Source organism: Delphinapterus leucas, unplaced genomic scaffold (genome assembly GCF_059928025.1).
Source record: "Delphinapterus leucas isolate spDelLeu-1000000601 "Yukka" unplaced genomic scaffold, BTC_Dleu_Yukka2 spDelLeu_asBTCV2_sq74, whole genome shotgun sequence".
Taxonomy (NCBI): domain Eukaryota; kingdom Metazoa; phylum Chordata; class Mammalia; order Artiodactyla; family Monodontidae; genus Delphinapterus; species Delphinapterus leucas.
This window is the reverse complement of record NW_028322283.1, coordinates 394,126-418,763: the sequence shown is the minus strand read 5'-3', so window position 1 is coordinate 418,763 and position 24,638 is coordinate 394,126. Positions and strand designations below refer to the sequence as shown.

The window sequence follows — 24,638 nt, the reverse complement described above, 5'->3', positions numbered from 1 at the left end:
CACTGTTTAAAAAAAGAAATGTCACAGAAGTATATAGGATAAAATGTGAAAATTGCACCCCACCTTCCCTACCACCAATAAGGTAACTCCTGTTACTGTTTTGATGTGTGTCCTTCCTTCCGATCTCTTTCCTTTGTATTTTGTTCCCCTAATGAGGTAATAACTTTATTCCTTGCTCAGTGACTTGTGCTTTTCCCTATGCAATATGTTGAAGAGATATTTTCGTATTACTCCCTATGATTTCTAATTGCCTGTATCCTTCTAACACATGGAGAGATTCTGAGTGGACTGAGCCAAAGCCTTGATGTTTCCTGGCATAGGATTTCTTTATATTTATTTTCTGATATTGATAAATGTTTGCCATTTTTCTCATTGATTTGTAGGAGTCATTTTAGACACATAAGTGATTTTGGAAAAAAAGTAATTGGCGTGTATCCAAGAAATTGGACAGATAGGAAGTTCAGGTTCTGAGGAGATGCTTCATTGTTTGCGCCAGTGGCCTCACGGTATGTTTTTATTAATTGTGCACACTGATAAGCTGATAAGCTGTGGGAACTGGAAAGCTGGTCTTTTCTGCATTTGAGTATTTCCCACTCGGTGGCCACTATTCTTTTCCTTATTCTCTGCATTCTCTTCCTACCTATAAAAGGATATGAACTGTGTTTCTTCACAGAAATTTCCAAGGAAACTTTATTTCTTACATTGATGAAAGTATATGGAAGGCATACTGCTGGGCTTAGAAGCTGTGAGTATACTCTCCCCAAATATCAATACAAAAAGCTAACTGCATTGTAAGATCTTTCTTGGTCCAGAATTTTGAGGTCAATACCTGTGAGAAAAGGTATTTCCCCTTCCATATCCCAAAGCAACCTAATGATTGAAATTCTGTGTTTATTTTAAAAATTAAATTTGGCAGGACCTCTTTAAAATCAGTAAGAGACAATTTAAACTTATTTTCCATTATACAAGTAATACATGATTGTATTCTCAATATATAACAATGAAATAACAGATATAGTGAAAACCCTCCTTGTGCCCTAATCCCCCACCCACTACTTTGAGTTTTGTATTAATCCTTCCAGACTCTTTTCCATACGTGTGAGTACATACATATTTACAGATAGCAAAATAGGTTTGTGTGTTTTTCTTATCTTTTTTATACATAAGTAACATCCTGCAACTTGATTCCTTCATTTCATGATATGTCTTAGATTTCTTTCCTTCCCAGTACATAGAGGGTTACCCCATTCATTTAAACTCTTGCCTAATATTCCATAGTATGAATGTATCACAGTTTAATAATGCCCCTATTGAAGGATGTTTAGATTATGTCCAGTTTTCTTGTTACTTGCATTGCTGCAATGAATATCCTTGTGCATGCATTTTTGTGAGCCTGGTCATTAATTTCTATAGAATAGTTATCTAGAAATGAGATTGTTGGGGTGAAGACTATTTAGACATAAAATTTTAATTGCCCTCAAAAAAGTTGTGCCAACTTATACTCCAGTCATCATGCTGTGATGACATTCATTTCCCCACACCCTTCCACCACCACTGGATATTCTCCCTTTTTTTTTTTTTCTGCTAATCTGACGGGTGAATAAAAGGAGGCCCATCTGAATTTGAATTTTTCTTATTACTTGTGAATTTAATATCTTTATATTTTTACTGTACATTTGTATTTTATCTCTGAATTGTCTGTCCTTTGCCCATTTTTCTGTTACTATTTTTTTTTATAGATTTGTAGAAAATGTCAGTTTAGTGATTTTGGAAAAAAAACATTCAAAGTAATTTTTCATAACAGTCTGTGGTCATATCCGTAGTTCAACTTGAATAGACAAGTCATAAATGACTTCTAAATTAATAATAAAAGACATAACAGTCAATCTAAAAACAGGTATTGTGACCACCCTTAAAGAGATGCCTCCTTAGTCTGATATCTTATTGGTAAGGAAAAAACTGCTAGAACCAGGCAATGTTTTTTAATTTACAGATTTCCTAAATATTATATGTAGTTTACCTTTCCCATGATAGTATCTAACTTGGAGATTTTATTTCCCAAACTTGTAAGAAAAATGAAAATCATTTGGCACAAGAAATAGATAACTTAATTTCCTCTGGGAGTGGAGGGGAGTGGTAGGCAGAGGGACAGAGGTAAGAGAAAAAGTTTGAATTGTGTGCTACATATTTTTGGAATTTTGAGATGTGAATATATATTACATATTTTTAAAAAATAAATTGAAATTTAAAAATTGATTTTTAAAAAGCATGTGTTTGGGAGGTGATACACTATAACATGAGTCTGGTAAGGTTTGAAGAGTTCTAAGTCAGCTTGAAGTTTATACCTTATAAGCAGGGGTTCCTAACTTGAGGTCAGTGGTTCCCCAAAGCAGAATTCCTTAACCTCCCTCCTGCTCCCCAGCGTATACCTCTTCGGCAAGCTGCAGAAGCTTATGTTCTTGGGATAATGTTTTAAAATGTATAATAAGCCCAACTATATAGAAAAACAAAGGAAACCAGCTATATTGAAATAGTTTTCAGAATATTTTTAAAATTAGTGAAATAGTAATAAATATGCTTCTCTTAACACATTAAAAAACAAGATACAGTGGTAGGTCTAATAAATATTATAACTCCAGGGTAGTGATGAGAATAAATGATATTTCGAGGTATCTGCAACATATACGTGATATGAAATGACCTGTGATTTTTGTTAGGCCCAAATTAACTGTACTGCTGATCTACTGTGGTTTGTTGCCTACATTCATAATGGAAGGAAGTGCTGATTTTAGTTAGAGATTTGTGAAAACTGAGATGTACTTTTATTTCCCATCCAAGTTTGGCACTCTGGATTCAGTCCTCTCGATTCACAGACCTCTGCCCTAAAAGGATGATCCACAAGTCGAAATTGCATGCACACTTTTGCGTGTGTTCAAGAAAGTGCAGTTTTTTAGGGAAAAGAACCATTGCTTTTATGAAATTCTCAAAGGATTCTTGTCTCAAAAGATTGAGTCACAAATGTAGGGGAGAAGAAAGACATTTCTTTTCCTGTACTTATCCTCATGAGTGACGATAAATGGATAATTTGTTTTAAATAAAAGTATCTGATAGTTGATAACTTGTCACTTTCTGAATTCATTCAAAAAATATTTTTCGAATATCTACTATATGCCAGGAACTCTTTTACATGCTAGGGTTACAGGCCCAAGAATGAAACAGACCAAGTATACCAGTTCTCAGGGGGTTTGCAAATATATAGAAATAAGTATATAAGTATAATAAATAGATATAATTTCAAGCATTGCTAAGTACTTTGTGGAGAAAGAAAGCAGGGGAAGGAGAGTAGATCAGTTCCAGAAATGCCTATTGTTTGCATTATATATATATATAGTTGATTGATATAGTTAAATCAATGAAACAAAGAAACCCTGAGATCTCTCAATTTCCTAGAAGTTACAGAGGTGGAAAGAAGGATAATTGTCAGTAATACAGAATCAAGAATGAATGTGAAATTCAGAAGATTGCCTTAGACTAGAACCCTGGTCAAAAGTTAGACATGGATCTTTCCTAAATGTTACTTCATGCCTGGTTTGATATTTTCATGGTGTGAGAAAGTTTTAGATCTGGCTTTAACTCTGATTCCCCATAGTTTAAAAATTTTCTTCTTCAGTCAAAATGAATATTTGGAATTTTACAGATTAATGTATTTTGTTTCAGTTATTGCTTATTTGAAGCTCCTTTTTGGGTAAATTTTCGGTGACTTAACTCATTCTCAATCTCAAGTTTACTTCTAGGCTGAATTTACCGTTGTTATTTTAAAAATTTCTACTATCCTGTCATCCAAACAACTCCAGAGAAAGAAACCCCATTAATTTGAAATACATACTGTTTGGTTACGCCCTGTCCTACCATGATATTCAAACTGTAACCAGTCTGATATGGGCATCAGCCAGTCAGAGAAGACAGTGCCATAAACAGTTGAGGATCATCTCTTTGCTGTACTTACTGAATTCTTGCCAAGGTTCAAAGTTATAATTAGTATATATGAGTTCCACTTTTATGTAGCTTTTTTTCATATACCATCATTTCCTGTGACGTTTGTATATCATGTATGGTGTATACATACAGTTTTACGCCATATGGGGAGGTAGAGTTTTTTCCTACCTTTGAAGGTATGGAAAGGGTTACCATAAATGTCGTTGGACATATTGATTTGTTTTTTTTCTTTTTGGATCATTTCCATGAAAATATGAAACCACTACTTAGAAGTGAGAAAACAATCAATCTTAGCACCATCTGTTGACCCTGCCCCCTAGCATGTATTCTGACAATCACTGCGATTCCTTCTAAAATGGTGAATTTCAAATTGAGGTCAGGGTCTTTGAAGCATGCTCAGGGCTCCAAGAGTTCTTTGTGGGAATTGAAGTCTTTTGTGTTTTTGTTTTAGTGATCTTATACAAATGTGTGTGACTATATTCTGTATAATATGAACCACCTTAATAACTGAGTTGCAGAGTTTCCAGGTAGTAATATTTTAATTCTCATAAGCTATGAGTAAAGAATTAATTTTTGAGCTGGAATTAAGCTATGAGATGGAATTAATATAAATGTGTGACCAAGAGACACTGTGAGTGAAAAGCAGAACGTTTTAAATGCAGAACTCAGTGGAAATAGCTTCACAAGGCAACATAGCTTGTGCTCAGATCCCCAAGGCTCCTGAAGGATGTACCACTGTTAGTATTACCTGCAAGGAAGGGGATACTTCCAGGCAAGAGAAACCTACCTTTGACATCTTACAGAGTTTCTTCTGTACTGGCTCTCTCTACCACTCCCTCACTCCACTCTTGGGATACTGGTTATGTTCCTTCCTGCTTATCAGACATAAGAAACAGGTGCAAAACACCACGCCCTCCTCCCCGCAGCATGTTACTAGACTTTATTTTGAGACCAGCAGAAGCAAAGGGCTTAACATTCTTCATGCAGACCCAGGCGTCAGGCTTGACTGTGAATCGTTCCTGCTCCCTTCATTCTGCATTCTGGAGAAGTCATTGGCTGCATCTCTCAGTTTCCTAATTTATTCTTTAACTGTCACTTCTGCTGCTCATATACTGAGTTTTTTTTTATTATTGCTAACACTTTTCATTTGTATATTCTTGATTAATGGAGGCACTATCTGCTTACATCTGTCTGAGGGTAATAATTGTGCTATCCTAAGGTCCTCTTGTGCTTTGTTAACTGATTCATCGGCTATAAGCTCTTATGTTTGTTTTTGTTTTCTGTCCTTAATGGAGTTGACTTTCTCACATTGTTTGGTCATTCCTGAGTGTAATTCATCTTTGTAGTTGAGATTCTACAGCGTTTCTTTCCTAGCTTAAGGGGAGAAGTGAAATGAGCTGTTGGGGCTTATTACACCCAATGGGTTCCCCTGGTAATAAGGTAGAGGTGGAAGGTGACTTCTTGTGGCTAGTCAGGGAGTGCATACCTTTCTTTCAGGGTTCTGGGACCTTGCCCCCTTTCTAACACCAATTGCTCTGCCTAGAAGAAAACACCTTTTGCTGCCTTGATCAAGGAGGGAAGATGTGGGGTTGATGTGTGCTGTCGGCTGCTCCTACCGCACTATTCCAACTGATCACCCTGTAGGCAGCTCCGGGACGTTTCTGGTAGGGGAGGTGCTCCCACACATTGAGCTAAGGTTGTGATTTTTAAGTTATATCTTTTCTATCATTCTTAAGGATTTTGGTGGAAGTTGAAGGGGTGGAGACTTGACATGCTTCAATCTGCCAACTTGAAATAGCACAACTTCTTAGGAAACAATTTTGTATCCCTATTACATACTAGACAAACTCAGGCAAATATGTATCAGGATACAAATACAAGAAGTTTCAAAGCAGTATTGTCTTTAATAAATAAAAACTAGAAAAAATCTCAGTATACACCAACAGTTGAATGAGTAAACTATGGTATAATCATACTTAGAAGTCATACACTTCATCAGAAATATAATGCAAGCCACATAAGTAATCTTAAGTTTTCTGATAGCCACTTAAAAATAAAAGTAAAATGAAACAGATGAAATATATGTTAATATTTTTTATTTAACCCTTATATCCAAAATATTATCATTTTAACATGTAATCATTATATACATTATTAATAAGATATTCTATGCTTTTTTCATACTAAGTATTTTTAAATATCCAAGGTATTATCATATCTACATGTAATCAATATAAAAACTAATGAGAGGATCTACATTTTTTGCCCATACTAACTCTTTGAAATCCCAATTTGGTTGCTAAATTTTATTACAAATACTTGATTGGTATTTAGATTTCGTAAGATTTACAGTCGAAAATGTATCACATATGAAAATTTTGATAACATAAACATTTTCCAATAATTACATTGAGTATCAGTTTTAATTTTAAAATAATTGAAATTAATTAAATTAAAAATTCAACTCCTTAGTCACATTAGCCACTTTCAAATACTCAGAATCCTCATGTAGTTGGACATGCAACACTACATATTACAGGCAAAAATAAAATAATTTTACAAAATAATGTTGAATGAAAAGATCCATGTGGAAAATAATACATATAATATGATTCCACTCATATAAAGTTCAAGAAGAAGCAAGACTAAACTGTGTTGTTTATGGCTGATAGCGAAAAGGCAAAACCACATTTAAAAAGCAAGGAAATTATTACTAAAGTCAGGATAGTTGTTACCTCTAGGAAGTCAGAGAGAGCGTTGTGATTGGAAAAGGGCACACGGGGGGCTTCTGGGATGCTGGCAGGATTCTTTCTTGACATGAATGGTGTTACTTGGGCATATGTTTTGTAATTATTAAATAGTTGAACAGTTGTTCAATTGAATTATTGAACAGTTATGTATATTTTATGCAGATTGTAGTTTTCAAAAAGTTTGTAATGGGGGAAAAAATCAGATGGCTTCATTTGCCCTGATACAGTTCTGTGTGGGACTTCCCAATAAGGTTTGGGGAAAGAGAGTAAGGAAGGGAATCACTGCAACTGCAGGGTTCTAACCGAGACTTCCTGATCTAGAGAGTAGGCATTAACTATATGATTTGGTGGGAAGAGTGCGTGGTGTGTGTGTGTGTGTGCATGTAAGCACATGTGTGATGGAGAGAGATGGACACAAAGGAGGACGTGAAAAGAAGGTTTAAATGGAAACAGAGCAGAAATCACCATCCCTAAATTAAAAAAGAATTATGTTGTTTAGGTGGCACCTTTACCCAGCTTTCCTCCACATATAGGAGTTAGTCCTATGTAGTATATAGTTGTAGTTATTTTGCATTTTGATCCAGAAATAACCTTTTCATTTTTCAGAATTCTCAGTGAAAATTATTTGACTGAATTACATAAGAACTCATTTGAAGGCTTGCTACCCCTCTAATATTTGTAAGTTAATCATATTTATTTATGAGTTCTTATCTATAAAGTAGATTATATATACAGTAATTAAGGGGTTCAAGTGAGATAATGTCTTCAATTTCTTCTAGCAATTAAATTCTACAATTCTGTGAGTCTGTGTAGGCCCCCAGCCCATCACTAGCACTAAATATTTCCTATTCATTTTTAATTTTTTAACTATATAGACAAGGTATAGATAGAAAAATACCCTTTAGTTGTAGAGGAAAAGTGGTAATGAGGTCTCAGCCATTATAGACTCCCATATGAACCTTGTTATATAAGTGTTCATATAGTCTCCATCTGTATTTACATTTTGTTTATGACCTATGGATCAAATCTGGCCCACAGTCCATTTTTATACAGCCCATAACTTAAAAGTGATTTTTAAAGGGCTGTAAATGAGAAAAAAGAAAAAAGACAAAAAATATGTGACAGAGACTGTATGTGGCCTGCAAAGCCTAAAATATTTACTTATCTGGTCTTTACAGAAAAGGATTGAAAAAGTTGGTTTAGTGAAATGAGAGGAATTAAAGTTAACCTCAAATTGTCACCTGCAGGACAAGAAAATATAGCACACTTACATTAATATGAATGCCATTAACTCATAGCTTTGATAATTTAATCTAAATTAAATTAACATTTAAGTGTTAAATATTTAAGCAGATGAATTATATAAACAGTATTGTAAAGGGACTTCCCTCGTGGCCTACTGGTTAAGACTTTGCCTTCCAATGCAGGGGGTGTGGGTTCAATCCCTCGTCAGGGAGCTAAGATCTCACATGCCTCATGTCCAAAAAACCAAAACATGAAAAAAAAAAGAAGCAATATTGTAACAAATTCAGTATAGACTTTAAAAATGGTCCACATCAAAAAAAAATCAGTACTGTCAGGAACACATTAAGTTACCACAAGAACAAACTGTTGTTAAGGATTTCAGTGCATAAACTGTTATACTGATAATTACGAATGTTTAAAATGATGGTTAAGTGGTATATTTAGAAATGTTCACACTAAATAAGCATATCAGAAATGCCCCTAACAAAAATCTCTCCAGCCTTTTGTTTTCTGTTTTTTTTGTTTGTTTGTTTGTTTTGTTTTTAGGGCCATGCCACACGACTTGCAGGATCTTAGTTCCCTGACCAGGGATTGAACCCAGGTCCCCAGCAGTGGAAGCGCCGAGTCCTAACCCCTGGATCGCCGGGAATTCCCTCTCCAGCTTCTTTATCAAAGAGGAAATGATTGCCTAGTATTTCTTTTTATTTGGGGATAAGGAGATAACTGTGTTTTTTGCTATAAAAGCTCAGTTTTTGTCCTTTGTCCATGGCATCCAAAGCTGTATATGTCATTATTCCTTATTAGGCCAATTAATGATCCTCTTTAGCAAATAGATTCTTCTTGCAAATATAAAAGGCTTAAGGGAAATGGGTATAAAGAGCCTCACATGACCCGAAAAATAGTTCTTTTAATTATCAAACCTTCCAAACATTAAGGGACAATCACCTTTATATTAGTCTCTTCTCTGCCATCTGGGCTCCAAACCTTACAAACACAGTTTGCAGAAAAACAAATAAGATAACTGCTCAGTGGACTAGGCCCTTCATTACTTCTACTATGAAATACTTTATAATCTGATTATTTTATGTTAGCATAAGTATTCTCATTCTTTAAAAAAAATGCCAATCAATAAAAAAGCAAAAAAAGAATATGCTAATACGCACTATGCCTAGTGTTGTAAACATGAAGATGGGTAAGACAGGATTCCTTTTAGCAACTCATGATCTCATAGGTAAAATAAACATATAATAAGCTCAAACCATAATGACAAAGTGCTATGGAGGCACCATGAAGTAATAAATCTACACTTCTTTTAAAAAACAGTCATTTCCTCCTTCTGTTCACTCCCCAGCTATTTGCTGATTTTATAAATATTTGAGTTTGCTTCATGTCCACGCGTTGGCTTTAAACATGATAGATGATGCACATAAGCAGAATCTAGTCCATACTTTGAAGGAGTTTATGCTCAGAGGAAATGGGTTGCAAAAAGAGCTATATTTAAAGAAAGAAATGAATATGGGGAAGGAGAGCTGTAAGTTGGTATTAGAGCACAAAAGAGGGAAAAAAAGACTTCAAATTGGATCAGGGAAGATGTTATTAGAGCAATGCTGTTTAAATGGGAGCACGAAGGGCCATTGGGTATCAATGACAGACATCTTGGGAAGAATAAGGTTGCAAAAGGAAAGTGGGAGAAAGGCAAAACACAGAAGAAATACTCAGTACCTGTAGAGTACAAGTGGGAAGAGTAAGAGATTAGAGCCAGATCATCTAGGGCTTTGGAGGCCAAGCCAAGGATAGCATGCCAAGCTAGCATGTTACCACAGCAGTGCTTTAGGACAAGCATTAGCCTGCATCAGAACCAACCACTTGGAGGGCTTGTGAAAACACAAGTTCCACCCCCGTAGTTACTAATTCAAGAGGTCCAGAGTAGGTTGAATATTTGTATATTCAATAAGCTCACAAGTGATGCTGGTATTTGAGAACCGCTTCCAAAGAGTTAATCTGGTGGTCGCGTGGAGGATGGCTTAGAAAAGGAGAGGGTAGAGATGGAAAAACCAGTCAGAAGACAGTTATACCTATCCAGGTGAAATGAGAGACTAAGCTGGAATCAATGGAAATATGATAGTCAGCTATCGTCAAGAGTAGGTATTTTCGAATAAAAGCCAATATGGTAGAAGGTGTAATCCTGAATTAACATTACATATTAATGATAGGAGTAACCTCCTTTCAAATTGTGTGAAACGTTATCTTTTATTTCTTCTAGTAATGAATTGGCCTAGAAAAACAGAACTATACTGGGGAGTGTGTAAATATAATATTCCTTTTAATATTAGAAATTATAATGATATATAGAGATAAAAACTTTGAGCTCATAATCTAGAATTTGATGAGACCACAAAAGGTGGAATCTAATCAGTGCTTCTGCCCTCAGAAAAAGTTACCTCCAAAATCTATTGATCTATAGTTGTATATTTAATTTATGAAGATCCTGAAGGTGAGACTCTTAAGAGAGGTGAAGGCAGGGTTAGGGGCTCTGGAAGTTTCAAATAGTAATTCCTAAGGTTTGGAGATTAGACCAAAGCTTCTTATTTATTATTATCATTCCAACTTCTACTAGTTATCCCTACTAATTTGATATCTAATAGCTAATCAAGGCAATATTTTCCTTTTACTTTTCCTAGAGATTTATCCTGCAATAAAATACCGTCTATCGAAAGATGTACATTTGAACCACTACCTTTTTTGCAGTTTATGTAAGTTACAAATATAATTCATTATGTTTGCAAATTTTATAAAGCTTAATTTTTTATAAAATTAATTTGTTACTCATTTTTAAATGTAAAAATTACTACTAAAATTTTGTAGCAAATCCTTTTTGTCTCCAGCAAAGATTAGTGTGAGAATTATTACACAGATCAGAGTGAATCATTATAGAGCAGTGGTTCTCACCCAGGGTGATTTTGCACACCGGTGACATTTGGTAGTGTCTGGAGATATTTTTGCTTGTCAGAACTGTATATGCTCCTGGCATCTAGTGGACAGAGGCCAGAGATGCTACAAAACATCCAACACTGTACAGGAGAGCCTCCCACAGCAAAGAATTATCCAGCCCAAAATGTCAATAGTGCTGCCTTTCTAGAGAAATAAAGATCACTTAACACGAGTATTTAATAAGCATTTACTATTTTGTATATAATGCACCACATATATAATCATGAAAGTATAAACCATAATAACTTCCACAGTGAGATTTCTTTAGTGTATGGAGTAGTGATGTTATGTTTCATCATATATAAATTAGAATTATTGCCAAAGGATAAATGTTCTGAAAGAATATATATTTTTCTTCTTCTTTTGCTTGTGTCTTTTTTTGTAGAAATCTGGGTTGCAATTTACTCACAGAAATGAGCTTTGGAACGTTTCAGGCCCAGCATGGAATGCACTTTTTACACAAGTAGTAAGTAAAACAGAAGATGAATAAATGTAAAAAACTGTGTGTAAAAACATCATGCAGTTATTGGTTAGCTGGGTGTAAGACCAGTATGAACTCTGGAAAGCATTTCTTGAGAGCCATTTATTTTTTTTTTTTCAAATGAGGAAAGTAAGGAACAACGAGGCCAAGAGACTTGTTTAACTCATATATATGAAACGCTCTGCTTTCCATAGTACTGATCTTTGGCACGGGCAATAAAAGGCACCAAGCAAAAACACTCAAATTAGCATTGTCATGGAATCCAACTGATGCCTTTCCAATATGCAAATGGTCCATGAAGTTCCACTTTTGAATTTAACTTTGATTCCTGCTCATGTGCAAAGTTCCTAACTGCATAAAATGTATGCAACACAGAGCTGCAAAGAACTAAGTTTAGCACCGAATTCTTCAGGGAGCAAAAGGTGTGGGTGCTTCCCCAAGCATTATTAGCTCTTTTAAATGGTAAAGCAGAAAGAATTCCTGAACACCCACCACAGGGCTCTCCCCAGCCACCCAGAACATTATTTTTCAAAGAGCATGTATCTCTGAAGTGAATTATCTGTGGCCAATAGGAACCTTTGAGGTATGGAAAAAGATGTTGTTTGTGTTCAGCTGTAGTGTGAAAAATATATAGAAAATACATTGCTGTAGCCTAATTCAATATACTCTCTTTGCTGCCTACTCTTCAATAAGAAGTGTGGGTTTTACACCCCTTCAGCTCAAGAATTCTGCGATTTCTCTTGACACAAGGAAATGATAGTGGGTACGTTCAATGACCCAAAGGTGATTTCAGACTCAAGGTAAAAAGAACTCTTCTACACCTGGCTTTGGAAAAGACTCTCTTACCTGTCTTGTGGTTCAGAAATCCAGTTTCACACAGTTCACACATTTTGGGTTAATGAAGGTGTTGAGGCTGTGTCTGGAACTGGATTAGCAATTCCTGCAGATGCCTATTTTTAGCGGCCTCCATCCTTTCCCTTGTTAGTTTGCTGATGCCTACCTTGGGGAGAGAGCACCAAGGGTCAGTTGTTCTTTTGCCTGCACACCGGAGAGCAGGCTCATGAGGTCCCTTCACCAGGAGGTTTTAGTAAAGTCAATAAAACGTCTGAAACTCACCAACTTTCCTAAACATCCTATAACAGCAAGAGTTCCTTATAAGAATCAGAGTTTCACTATAGTTATGTAGGCAACACAGGACAATACATTGTGGAAATGAATAAATAAATAAATCGCAGTTTAAAAGTTAATGAATTCATTCAAAAACATTCACTGAGTGCCATGCCCACTGTGTGTCAGCACTGTACTGAGTGCTGGGGATACAGAGGCGCATAGGGCAGGGACTTTCTCCCCAAGAAACTTTCATACTGGGAGGAGAAAGATGGATGTTGATGGGAAAACATATATGAGAGCCATTCTAGCATCTATGCAGCGGGGTAACAAGGTGAGGGAGGGGGGTGATGAAGTAGAAAATGGGTGGTATTTTAGAAAAGATTTGTAATGGAAGAGGCACCAACTCATTCCTTTTGAATTTGTGTTCCTCTTAAATGACAGAAAAAGTTAGTGAAAGAATCAGAACTATCTGGTGTTGGAAATAAATTAGTACTGTACTCCTAAAACTCGTTCACAGTTACTTTCAAAAGATTGTCACAGTATAGTAAGTCTTTGTTTTGGGCTAACTCTTTCTAATAGGCAAAGGTAATTTGCTTCAGGAAACATTTGCCATGGTGAGACATAAGCTTTATTGCATCTCTTTCCAAAGGCAAGCCACCAAGGGAAGACACCACCCTCAAGTTAAGTCATTTTACTACCTATTATGACATATTACTGGGGTATTTATAATTTGCCTGCATTAAATAAGTTTGGAAAAGGGCCCTAGCTTAGGTAGATTTATCATGAATTCAATGAAGCTTAGGGTTCAGGGCTCCTGACTTGCATAGGTCCCTTCCAAGGTCTTGAGAAGGGTCCTAGCGATTTTTGTATTCATAACTTTGCTTGTTTTTATTAGATAGGATTTCCCAAAGTAGATGAGCTTCAGACCCCACAAAACTTTGAGTCATCACCGGGTTTCAGGTAATTATAGGTCAGCAGATTTCTTGAATGAAGCCTCTATGTTATTGACAAATATCAGGTGAAGTAGTTAGCAGTGTGGTAGTCTATTTTAAATCCGAAATCTACTTCAAAAATGAGCCAAGAGCTTATTAATTAATAAAGTGCAACTTTTTGAATGTTGGTAGTAATCATATCTCTTTCAGATAAAATCAGGAGTGAAATATATTATGGAAAACCAGCAGTGGTTGATAATCCTAAAGGTTAAGTATACTTTTTTTTCTGACTTTAAAGTGTTTCTCCTTCATTCACCTATGCAGGTCCAGACTGATGGCTTATTTTTAAAATTCTTTTAGTCACTTCTTTGGCTCTAACAATACAAGCTCCTAGATTTTAGAAACTGAAGGACTCTACATTGTACAAAGGCTATATAACTTAAGGAGACAGAGAACATTCACATGCTGCCTTGTCTGTGGTACATCAATATTGTACCAAGAACAAAAGGACTAAGAGAGAATAAGAGGAAAATCAAAGCCTTATCCATATTGAATTATTTACCCCATTGTTGAGAATATCAATGAGGGAGGTGTGGCCACACTATGAAGGCAAATTGAGCTGTCATCACAGAGCAACCCTAATGCTCCCCCAGTCAACTATCATTGGTTTCCTTTAGATAGCTATGTACACACAAAAGCTGACACACTTCAGGGTGCTGTCATCACTTTTTGCTATGTACTAGAATCCTGGCAGCTTCTCAGAAAGGCATAAACGCTAAAAACAAAAAAAAACTTGGGTCTGCCCTTTGGGGTGATTCAGGGTGGCTGTTTTATTTGTAATAGTTCAAAATTTTGAGATTGTCACACCTAGAAACTACCATACTTTTCTTATCCCAACTGCATCTTATTTTTCCCACCTGTAGTATTGTCTCCCATTCTATATGTTTTTTCACTTTCTTGATAGTGTCCTTTGAAGCACAAACTTTTTAAATGTTATAAAATCCCATTCATGTATTTTTCCTTTGGTTCTTTGTGCTTCTGGTATAATATCTAAGAAACTGTTGTCTAAAGCAAGGTCATAAAGATTTACTCCTGTGTTTTCTTCTAAGAGTTTTATAGCTTTAGCTCTTAAGTTTGGATATTTGATCCATTTGAAGTTAATTTTCATATATGGTGTGAAGTGTAGGAGTCCAGCTTCATTATTTTGTGTGTGGATGTACAGTTGTCCCAGGATCATTTGAAAAGACTGTTCTTTCCACATGGAATTGTTTTGGCATGCTTGTTGAAACTCGATAGACCATATATATGAGGGTTTATTTCTATAATGTCTATTCTGTTCCATTGATTTACATGTCTGTTCTTATTCCAGTACCACACTGTGATTGCAGTTGCTTTGAATGGAGTTTTGAAACCAGGATGTGTGAGTCCCCCACTTTGTTCTTTACGAACATTGTTTTGGTTATTCTGTTTCCTTGAATTGCCATATGAATTTTAGAATTAGCTTGGCAATTTCTGGAAAGAAATCAGCTGGGATTTTGATAGGAATTGCAGTGGAACCATAGGTCGATTTGGGAAGTAGTGACATTTTAATAAGATTATCTTCCAGTCCATGAATCCAGCATGTCTTTATATTTATTTAGATCCTTTTCAATTTCTTTCATCAGTTTTGTACTTTTCAGTGTGAATCTTGCACTTACTTGGTTAAATTTTTCCCTAAGTATTTTATGTCTTTTGATGCTATTATACATGGAATTGTTTCCTTAATTTCATTTCTGGATTTCTCATTGCTGGTGTCTAGAAATAATATTGATCTTACATCCTACAACCTTCCTGAATTCATTTATTAATGCTAACAGTTATTTTCCTAGATTCCCAGGAATATGTCTTGTGGTCTTCCAGTTTCCCAGGAATACATTGGAACATTTAAAAGTGTCTGTGGACATCTCATTCCTCAGCTTTTCTTTTTAAGCTTTTTCGTTGGGCTGTTTTTTGCCCCAAACTGTTATCCATTGCCTCATGCAACCGCCATGTTAAAATATTTGCTTGAAAATGTTTTCCAGTAATGCCACCTGAGAAGCGGCTTGATAGTTCTTTGGTAATGAGGCTTTGAAGGCCCTCCCAGTCCATGCTGCTCCTTTTGGTACCAGGGATGCGGGCTGTTTTTCAAGGCTACCCCTGGCATGGAGAGCAAAGGTCAAGGACAAGTTCAAGCAACACAGATCTCATTGTTCTTACAGAAATTAATTTGTTTTCCTTGAATAAATTGCTCCCCAATGTGCAGCAACCTGTTGGATAAATTTCCAGAGTTCAGAAGAAGTTGATTCTGACGATTTTTGCCAGTTTTGTTGTTGTTGTTGTTGTTGTTATTGGTATTGTTGCTTCTATGGAGGGATGAATTTTCAGATGTCCTTCCTCCATCATTTTTACTGATTTTCCTGCAATGTTTTTTAAAATATCTAAAGTCTCAATGACCATAGGCTAATTAAATATTTGTAATGGGAGATGATTAAGGAAAAAATAAATAAAAAGAGAAATAAATAAAAAAATAAAAAGAGAAAATATAATTATCATAGAGGATTTCCCAGATGGGTAGATGAAGTTTGAAAAGGTATTTATATATTTAGTGCTCTCAAAATTAAGGTTCAAGTGACAGATGTTTAAAACACGCCCACTTCTTTTTTCATTCAGGTCAAACACAGGCTTTAGAGTCAGAACTGAGTTCAAATTCCATCTCTGCTTCTTACTGGCTTGATGAATTAGGACAAGTTATGAAGCTTCTCTGTGCCTCAGTTTCCTCATTTGTACAATGGGGTAATATATCACATAAGGTTACTGTGAGGATTAACTGTTAAATGCTGATCACAGAAGCCTGGCAACCTAAAAGATATTAGTTTTGATAGTTATCTTTCTAATATTCTGCAAAAATATGCTAATAATTCTTGAGTAGAGTTAACCTAAAGTCAGATATTCTTTTCTTTTTTCCTGTTTCTTTTGGGGTATTTTTCCCCCCTTATTTGTTTTAAAGAATTAAGAAAAAAAGAAAGAAAGAAAGTACTAAGAAGAAAATCCATCCCAGCATTTTGGAATAAAATTCTGCTCCCCAAAATTAATTTGTTTATTTTATTGATATATAAAGAAAATGTTATTTATTTATTCGGGAAACAATTAGTAAATACCTAGTAAATATTAGGCACTGTGTCAGGCAGAGGAATAATAATGACAATAAAGTGTGATCCCTGCTCTCATGTTGCTGACAATCTAAGAGACTGACAAGTAAACAGGTGATTATATACACAGTAACAAAGGCTATGATAGAAGAATGCACATGGTACTATGTGATGGGAGTATGGCTTTCACCAGTTGCTGTTGGATTTATCTCTTCTTCTTTTGCTCCAGAACCAAGGAATTAGCCCTATTTTTGTCTTTAACTGGGTAGTTTAAATCACTAAATTTTAAAAAAATTGTAGAGATGAAGGAAAAACCCCTTGAATTATGGAGGACACTAGAAATAGTACTTTTTTACAGAGCAAGGGCTTCCTACCAGCATAGTCACTTTGAGGGTTTTGAACCTGAAAAGTTCTTTGGCATATTTTTTCTTTGCTAGCCACTTTTTTTTCTATTTTTTTCTTTGATTGTTTGTTTCTCTTCTCCACTTTATCATCTAGAGACCTGGGTGGTTCCCAATGAAAGAGTGTTTTACAGATTCTAAGGGTGATTTAGAGGTAAAGACAGAAAATGATTTTTTTTAACCTTCAAGTTCCATACCAAAATAAATGAATATAAGCTTTCATGGAAGTAATTGAAAATACAGATAATTTTAATTCCATTCCATTTTTCAGAATTCTCAATCGTAATCCTTTGACAACAGTTGAAGATTCTTATCTTTTTAAATTGCCAGCATTAAAATATTTGTAAGTATTGCAACAGTTTCATGGCTCATGAAATAATTTGTGCTCTTTTTTGCTTTCGTCAAAGACTGAGTACTTTGGCTGAAATGTCATAATTTAAATTTTAACTGGGTTATTGAAAATAAGAGTTATTGGCAAAGAAAAGGATTAAGAAAGAACATATACGGGTAAGACAGCCAGCAGAGAATGAGGACAGTGTTGAAGAACACATATAGTTATGAAGATGTAGATGCGTGTAGGAATATTATTTATCCCAGAAAGCCAAAAGGAATAAGGGGTACATTATTTTTTTTTAAATGAGTAAGCAAAGAGGTAGATGCAATTGAAAATGAGAAGTTAGGATAATAAAAAATGATTTTGCTGTTCAGCACCAAGGTCATTCATTTGATGATGCAAATTTAAATTTCTTGAATAAGAGCTCTTTGGAATTATCATCTATGGCAAGTGAGAAGCCAGAATTGAAGTAATCACATGTTAAGTATCTTTTTAAGTTTAGATTTTTTGTCTTTGGGTTTTATATCAAGCATGTTTGGGCTTCTCCTTCAGAGACATGGGAACAACACAAGTGTCACTTACAACAATTGAAGGCATCCTCATGATGACCCTTGAATTGGAAAAACTGTAAGTTGATTTTTCTGACATTTATTTTCACTCAATTGTTTTTTTAGGTTTGCTTTATTATTTTCTTAAGTCAGGTTTATTTATGTATAATTTTCATTTCACAAAATTCACTATTTTTAAATATACAGTGTGATGTGTTTTGACAACCATACAGTTCTGTAGCCACCACCACATTTGAGGTAAAGAAAACTTCTGCACTCCCAAAAGACCCCTCATGTCCCTTTGTAGTCAATCCATCCTCCTCCCACTACCAGCCCCTGGCAACCACCAATCTGATTTTAGTCCGTATAATGTTGTCTTTTCCAGAATATCTTATAACTGAAAGCATGTGTTATATAGCCTTTTGTTTTTGGCTTCTTTCACTTACCAGTCTCTTTGGAGATTCATCTGTTTTGCTGCACCTGTCAGTAGTTCATTCCTTTTTATTGCTGAGTAGTATTCTAGTTGTGTGGATACACAGTTTGTTTACACATTCATCGTTTGATGAACATTTGAGTTTTTTCTAGTTTTTTGGCTATTATGAACAAAGCCAGTGAAAACACTCACATGTGTGTGTGAGCATATATTCTGTGCGATCATATGTTTTCATTTCTTTGGGGTAAAATACCTAAGGGTGGGATTACTTCATCATATGCTAAGTGCATATTTAACTTTTTAAGAAACTGCTAAACTGTTTTCTAAAGTGCCTGTGCCATTTTGCTTTCCCACTAGCAGTCTATGAGAGTTGCAGTTTCTCCACATCGTCACCTGATCCTTATATATATTTTTTTAAAAAAATTAGCATTTCTAGTATGTGCGTAGTTGCATCTCATGTTTTTTGCTACATTTTGCATTTCTGTAATAGCTGATGATGTTGAGTGTCTATTCATGTGAAGACATCTTTTTAAATGAAGTGTCTGTTCAAATCCATTTTTAATTGGATATTTATATTGAGTTTTAAGAGTGCTTTATATAAAAAGCAATGGGAAAAGTCCTTTCTCTGAGATATGTGTTTAGTAAATATCTTCTCCCAGATTGTGACTTATCTTCATTGTATTAAAGTGTCTCTGAAGACTAGAAGTTTTAAATGTTTGATGAACTCTAATTTAGCAATTTTTCTTTTTTTCATATTTATTTAATTTATTTCTTTGCATGTTCTTTGTCTTAGTTGCAGCAGATGGACTCCTTAGTTGTGGCTCATGGGCTTCTTAGTTGTGGCATTTGAACTCTTAGTTGCGGTGTGCATGTGGGATCTCGTTCCCTGATCAGGGATCAAACCCGGGTTCCTGCATTGGGAACTCGGAGTCTTAACCACCAGGGAAGTCCCTTAGCAATTTTTCTTAGATGGTTTGTGCTTTTTTGTGTCTTATCTAAGAAATCTTTGTCTGAGACCCCATTGTCTAACCCAAAATCACAACAATTTTCTCCTGTGTTTTCTTCCAGAAGTTGTATAGTTCCATTTAGGTCTATGATTCATTTTGAGTTAATTTTCATATATGTTGTGGGGGAAGGGTCAAGTTTCTTTTCTTTGCCATTTAAAAAAAACTTTCTGTAGGACCCTATTGTGACAGTTTATTACACAACTTACTGCACCTTAAGTTGTGCCATCCCCCCTCCAGTATGGCAAGCTAATAGAAACTTTCTGTTATGCCAAGGCTAGTTGAGGTGATTGCATGAGATTAGTATGTGGAAAGGGTCCTGCATTTAGCACTCTATTCCAACCATCTTAGGTCAGCTGACAAATGAGTGTCTTCACCACGCCATCACACATTGGTCACTGCTCTAGCCTCATCTTCCTCAGACCCCCACCGCATCTGCCACAATTGCGATCCCTCTCTTGTCAGGTAGATGCCCTCCTCTCTGGATATTAAAAATTATTTCCCTATGTCACTACAATACTGTTAACACACAGTATTGAAGAAATTAAATTCCTACACAATAATATTACGTAATAAAGAGTTGCTATTCAAATTTCCCCAATTGTCTCTCTCATATAATATCATTTCTTTTAACAGCTTTTTGAGGTATAATTGACATACAGTAATCTGTGTTCACACACACACATACATACACACCATGAAGACATCAGCAAAATCAAAATGTCCGTCACCTCAGAAAGTTTCTTAACGTCTCTTTAGAATTCTTCCTTCCTATTGTTTCTTGCCCTTCCCAATCGCGATGCAACCATTGATCTGCTTTCTGTTTGCATTTTCTAAAATTTTATGTAAATAGAATCATACAGTGTATACTTTTTTCTAACTGGCTTCTAACTCAGCATGATTATTTTAATCTTCATCCATATTTTTGTATATATCAGTAATTCATTTCTGTTTATTGCTGAATAGTATTCCATTATATGGATGTACCCCAATTTATCTATTCACCATGGATAGACATGTGAGTTGTTTCAGTCTTTGTCTATTACAGATAAAGTTGCTATGAATATTTGTGTACAAGTCTTTGTATGGATGTATACTTCCATTTCTCTTGGGTAAATACCTGCAAGTAGAATGGCTGGATCATTGGTAAATGTATGTTTTATTTTTTAAAAAATACCTGTTCTCCATACTGGTGTGATCATTTTACATCTCTACCAGCAGTGTATGAGAGTTGCATCTTCTTCACGTTGGGGCCAACACTTGCTATGCTCAGTATTTTTAATTTCAGGTAGTTTAATAGGTGTGTAGTTGTATTTCATTGTAGCATCCCTAATGATTAATCATGTCAAACATCTATTCATATGCTTATTTTCCTTGTGTATATCTTTGAATCTTTTATCTATATTTTTCTGGAGTTTTGAGAGTTCTTTATATATTCTGGAAATTAGTCCTTATCCAGTATATAAGTTGCTAAGTATTTTCTCCCATTCTGTGACTCATCTTTTCGTCCCCTCAGGAGTGTCTTTTGCAGGGCAGAAATTTTTAATTTTGATGGTGTCTAATTTATCTCTTTCTTTCTTTTATGCATTCTGTTTTTGGTGTTGTATGTAAGAAATTTTGCCTAACTCAAGGTCATAAAATTTTTCACCTGTTTTGTTCTAGAAGTTTTATACTTTTATGTTTTACATTTAGATCTCTGAAACAATTTGAGTTCATTTCTGTATATCGTTTGGATGGAAGTTCTTTTTTCTTTTTTGCACCTGGATATTGTTCCAGCATCATTTGGTGAAAAGACTATCGTTTCTCCACTTAAATGCCTTTGAAACTGAAAGTCAGTTGTCCACATCTCTCTACTTTTGAACTTTCCATTCTGTTCCCTTGATTTTTTTTCTCTGTCTTTACCCTACTATCAGAATGTCTTGAAAGTGTAGCTTCATAACCCTTGAAATCAGTTACTGTTAGTTCTTCAACTTTGTTCTTTTTCAACGTTGTTTTAGTTATTCTAAATTTTATTTCCATATGAATTTTAGAATTAGCTTGTCAATTTCTATAGAAAAGCCTACTTGGATTTTGATGTATAAATCAATTTGGGGAGAATTGATGTCTTAACAATATTGAATCTTCTGATCCATGAATACATTATATCTCTCCATTTATTTAGGTCTTCCTTAATTTCCCCCAGCAATATTTTTCAGTTTTCAGTGTGCGTCTTTTACATCTTTTTTGAGATTTATTTAAGTATTTTATATGTTTGATTCTATTATAAGTAGTATTTAAAAACTTTGATCTCTGATTGTTGGTTGAGATAAATTAATCTTTTTGTATGTTGATCTTGTACCCTGCAAACTTGATAAACTCATTTATTAGTTCCAGTATCAATTTTGTAGATTCTATCAGGTTTTCTACATAATCATGTTATCTGCAAATAAAGTAGTTCTACTTCTTCCTTTCCATTCTGAATATCTCTTTTTTTTTTTGTTGCCCTATTGCACTGGCTAGAACCTTCAGTGCAATGTCAAATAGAAGTAATGAGAGTAGACATCCTTGCTTTTGTCCTGATCCTGGAGAGAAAGTACTTTGTCCTTCACCATTAAATATGATGTTAGGTTTTTTGTAGAAGTCATTTACCAAGTTGAGGAAGTCTCCTTCCATTCCTATTCTACTGAGGGTTTTTTTTTTTCTATAATCAGGAATGGATGTTAGATTCTTTCATTCTTGCATCTATTGCAATGATTATGTGATTTTTCCCTTCTTTTCTTTTCTTAATTTATTATTTTTGGCTGCATTGGGTCTTCATTGCTGCATGCAGGCTTTCTCTAGTTGTGGCGAGCAGGGACTAAACTTTGTTGCAGTATGCAGGCTTCTCATTGCGGTGGCTTCTCTTGTTGTAGAGCACAGGCTCTATGTGAACACGCTTCACCAGTTGTGGCATATGGGCTCAGTATTTGTGGCTCACAGGCTCTAGAGCACAGGCTCAGTAGCTGTGGTGCATGGGCTTAGTTGCTCCGTGGCATGTGGGATCTTCCTGGACCAGGGCTGAAACCCATGTCCCCTGCACTGGCAGGTGGATTCTTAACCACTGCCCCACCAGAGATGTCCTGATTTTTCTTTTTTATAGTGTACTAAGTTGGGTAAATTGATTTTCAAATATTAAACCAACCTTTCTTTCCTGAGATAAACCCCACTTGGTCATGATGTATCATCTTTTTATATATTACTGGATTTGATATGCTAAAATTTTATTAAGAGTTTTTGTCTCTGTGTTCATGTGAGATATTGGCCTATAGTTTTCTTGTAATCTCATTGTCTAATTTTGATACGGTGAAAGTTGGCCTTATAAAAATGTTGGGAAATATTCCCTTCAACTTTCTGGTAAAGTTTTTGTAGAATTGGCATTATTTTATTCCTTAAATATTCGGTAGAATTTATCAGTTAAGCCACGTGGACTTGAAGCTTTCTTTGTTGGAAGGTTTTAAACTGCAAATCCAATTTCTTTGATACCTTTATTCTTTAATAAACTTTAGTAGTGCATGTCTTTCAAGGAATTTGTCCATTTCATCTTGAATTTATTGGTATAAAGTATTCTATAATATTCTCTTATTATCCTTTTAATATCTATAGTATTTTTCTGTTTTCCATTTTATTTATTTCTACCTTGAACTTTATTGTGTTCTTTCTTCTCTTACTCTGTGATTAATTTGCTCTCGTTTTTCCAGATTAAGGTGGAAGTTGAGGAAGCTGAGTACAGGTTTAGCAATATCCCACATGTTGTCATATTATGTTTTCAGTTTCAGTGAGTTCAAAATAGTTTCTGATTTCCCTTTTGATTTCTTCTTTGACCACAAAGTTACTCAGAAGTGTGCTGTTTAGTTTCCAAATATTTAGAACTTTTTCAGATTTGTTAATTTCTAATTTAATTCCATTGTGTTCAGAGACATATATTGAATGACTAAAATCCTTTAAAAAATTTTTAAGTATCTTTTTAAATTTATTATTTTGCTGCATTGGGTCTTTGTTGCTTCGCCTGGGCTTTCCCTAGTTGCAGCAAGCAGGGGCTGCTCTTCGTTGCAGTGCATTGGCTTCTCATTGGATAACTTCTTTTGTTGCAGAGCACAGTCTCCAGGTGCATGGGCTTCAGTAGTTGTGGCACACAGGCTTTAGAGTGCAGGCTCAGTAGTTGTGGCATACGTACTCAGTTGCTCCACGGCATGTGGGATCTTCCCGGACCAAGGATCAAACCCGTGTCCCCTGCATTGGCAGGCAGATTCTTAACCACTGAACCACCAGGGAAGTCCCTATTCCTGTATTCTTAGTCTTCTGTGTAGATCCATATTCCAATCTGGTGTCATTTTCCTTCTGCTTAAAAATACTTATTTTAAAATTTCTTATAGTGAAATTCTACTAGTAGTGAATTCTTTCAGCTGTTGTATGTCTGAGATAGTCTTTATTTTGCTTTTGTTTTGACAGATCTGGGTATAGAATTCTAGCTTTATAGAATTCAATTCACTACTTTAAAGATGTTATTCCACTGAGATCTCATTTACATTGTTTCCAACAAAAATTCTGCTGTCATTGTTTTCTTTCTTCCTCTGCATGTATTGTGTAGTTTTTTCCTCTGGCTGCTTTTAAATTTTTCTCTTTATTGCTGGTTTTGAGCAATTTGATTATTTTTTGTGCCTTGGTGTAGTTTTGTCCATGTTTCTTATGCTTAAAGTTCATTGATCTTCTTGAGTTTGTGAGTTTATATTGTTTACCAATTTGGGAAAATTATGGCTATTATTTCTTCAAATTTTTGTATTTCTCCTCTCCTTCATGGGCTCTAGGTACACATGTATTAAGTGACTTGAAATTGTTGCACAACTCACTGATGCTCTATTCATTTTTGTTGTTGTTTTGTTTTGTTACTTTTTTTGTTTCATTTTGGATAGTTTCTATTACTATGCCTTAATGTTCAGTGACCCTTTCTTCTGCAGTGTCTAATCAGCCATCAACCTCGTTCAATATATTTTTAATTTAGACATTGTTTTTAATCGCTAGAAGCTCAATTTTGGTATCTTTTACCTTTTCCATGCCTGTACTTAACATTTTCAGTTTTTAGTCTACGTTTTTTAACATATGAAATACAGTTATAGTAACTTTACTTCAGGTATAATAACTTTTTAAATGTTCTTTTCTGCCAGTTGTAACATCTGTATAGATTATGGGTTAGTTTTGATTGATTGCCTTTTCTCCTCACTATGGGTCAT

The 24,638-nt window shown here is 35.1% G+C and overlaps 1 pseudogene across 1 annotated transcript in view; it reads left to right on the top strand.

The window, feature by feature from the left end:
• LOC111171311 (uncharacterized) overlaps positions 1-24,638 on the top strand; it is a 106,281-nt pseudogene that overhangs the window by 6,510 nt on the left and 75,133 nt on the right. The window contains exons 4-9 of the transcript XR_016391762.1: positions 674-745; positions 7,353-7,424; positions 10,673-10,744; positions 11,368-11,448; positions 17,345-17,416; positions 17,960-18,034. The product of XR_016391762.1 is annotated as an uncharacterized LOC111171311 (transcript). The remainder of the gene's footprint in view (positions 1-673; positions 746-7,352; positions 7,425-10,672; positions 10,745-11,367; positions 11,449-17,344; positions 17,417-17,959; positions 18,035-24,638) is intronic.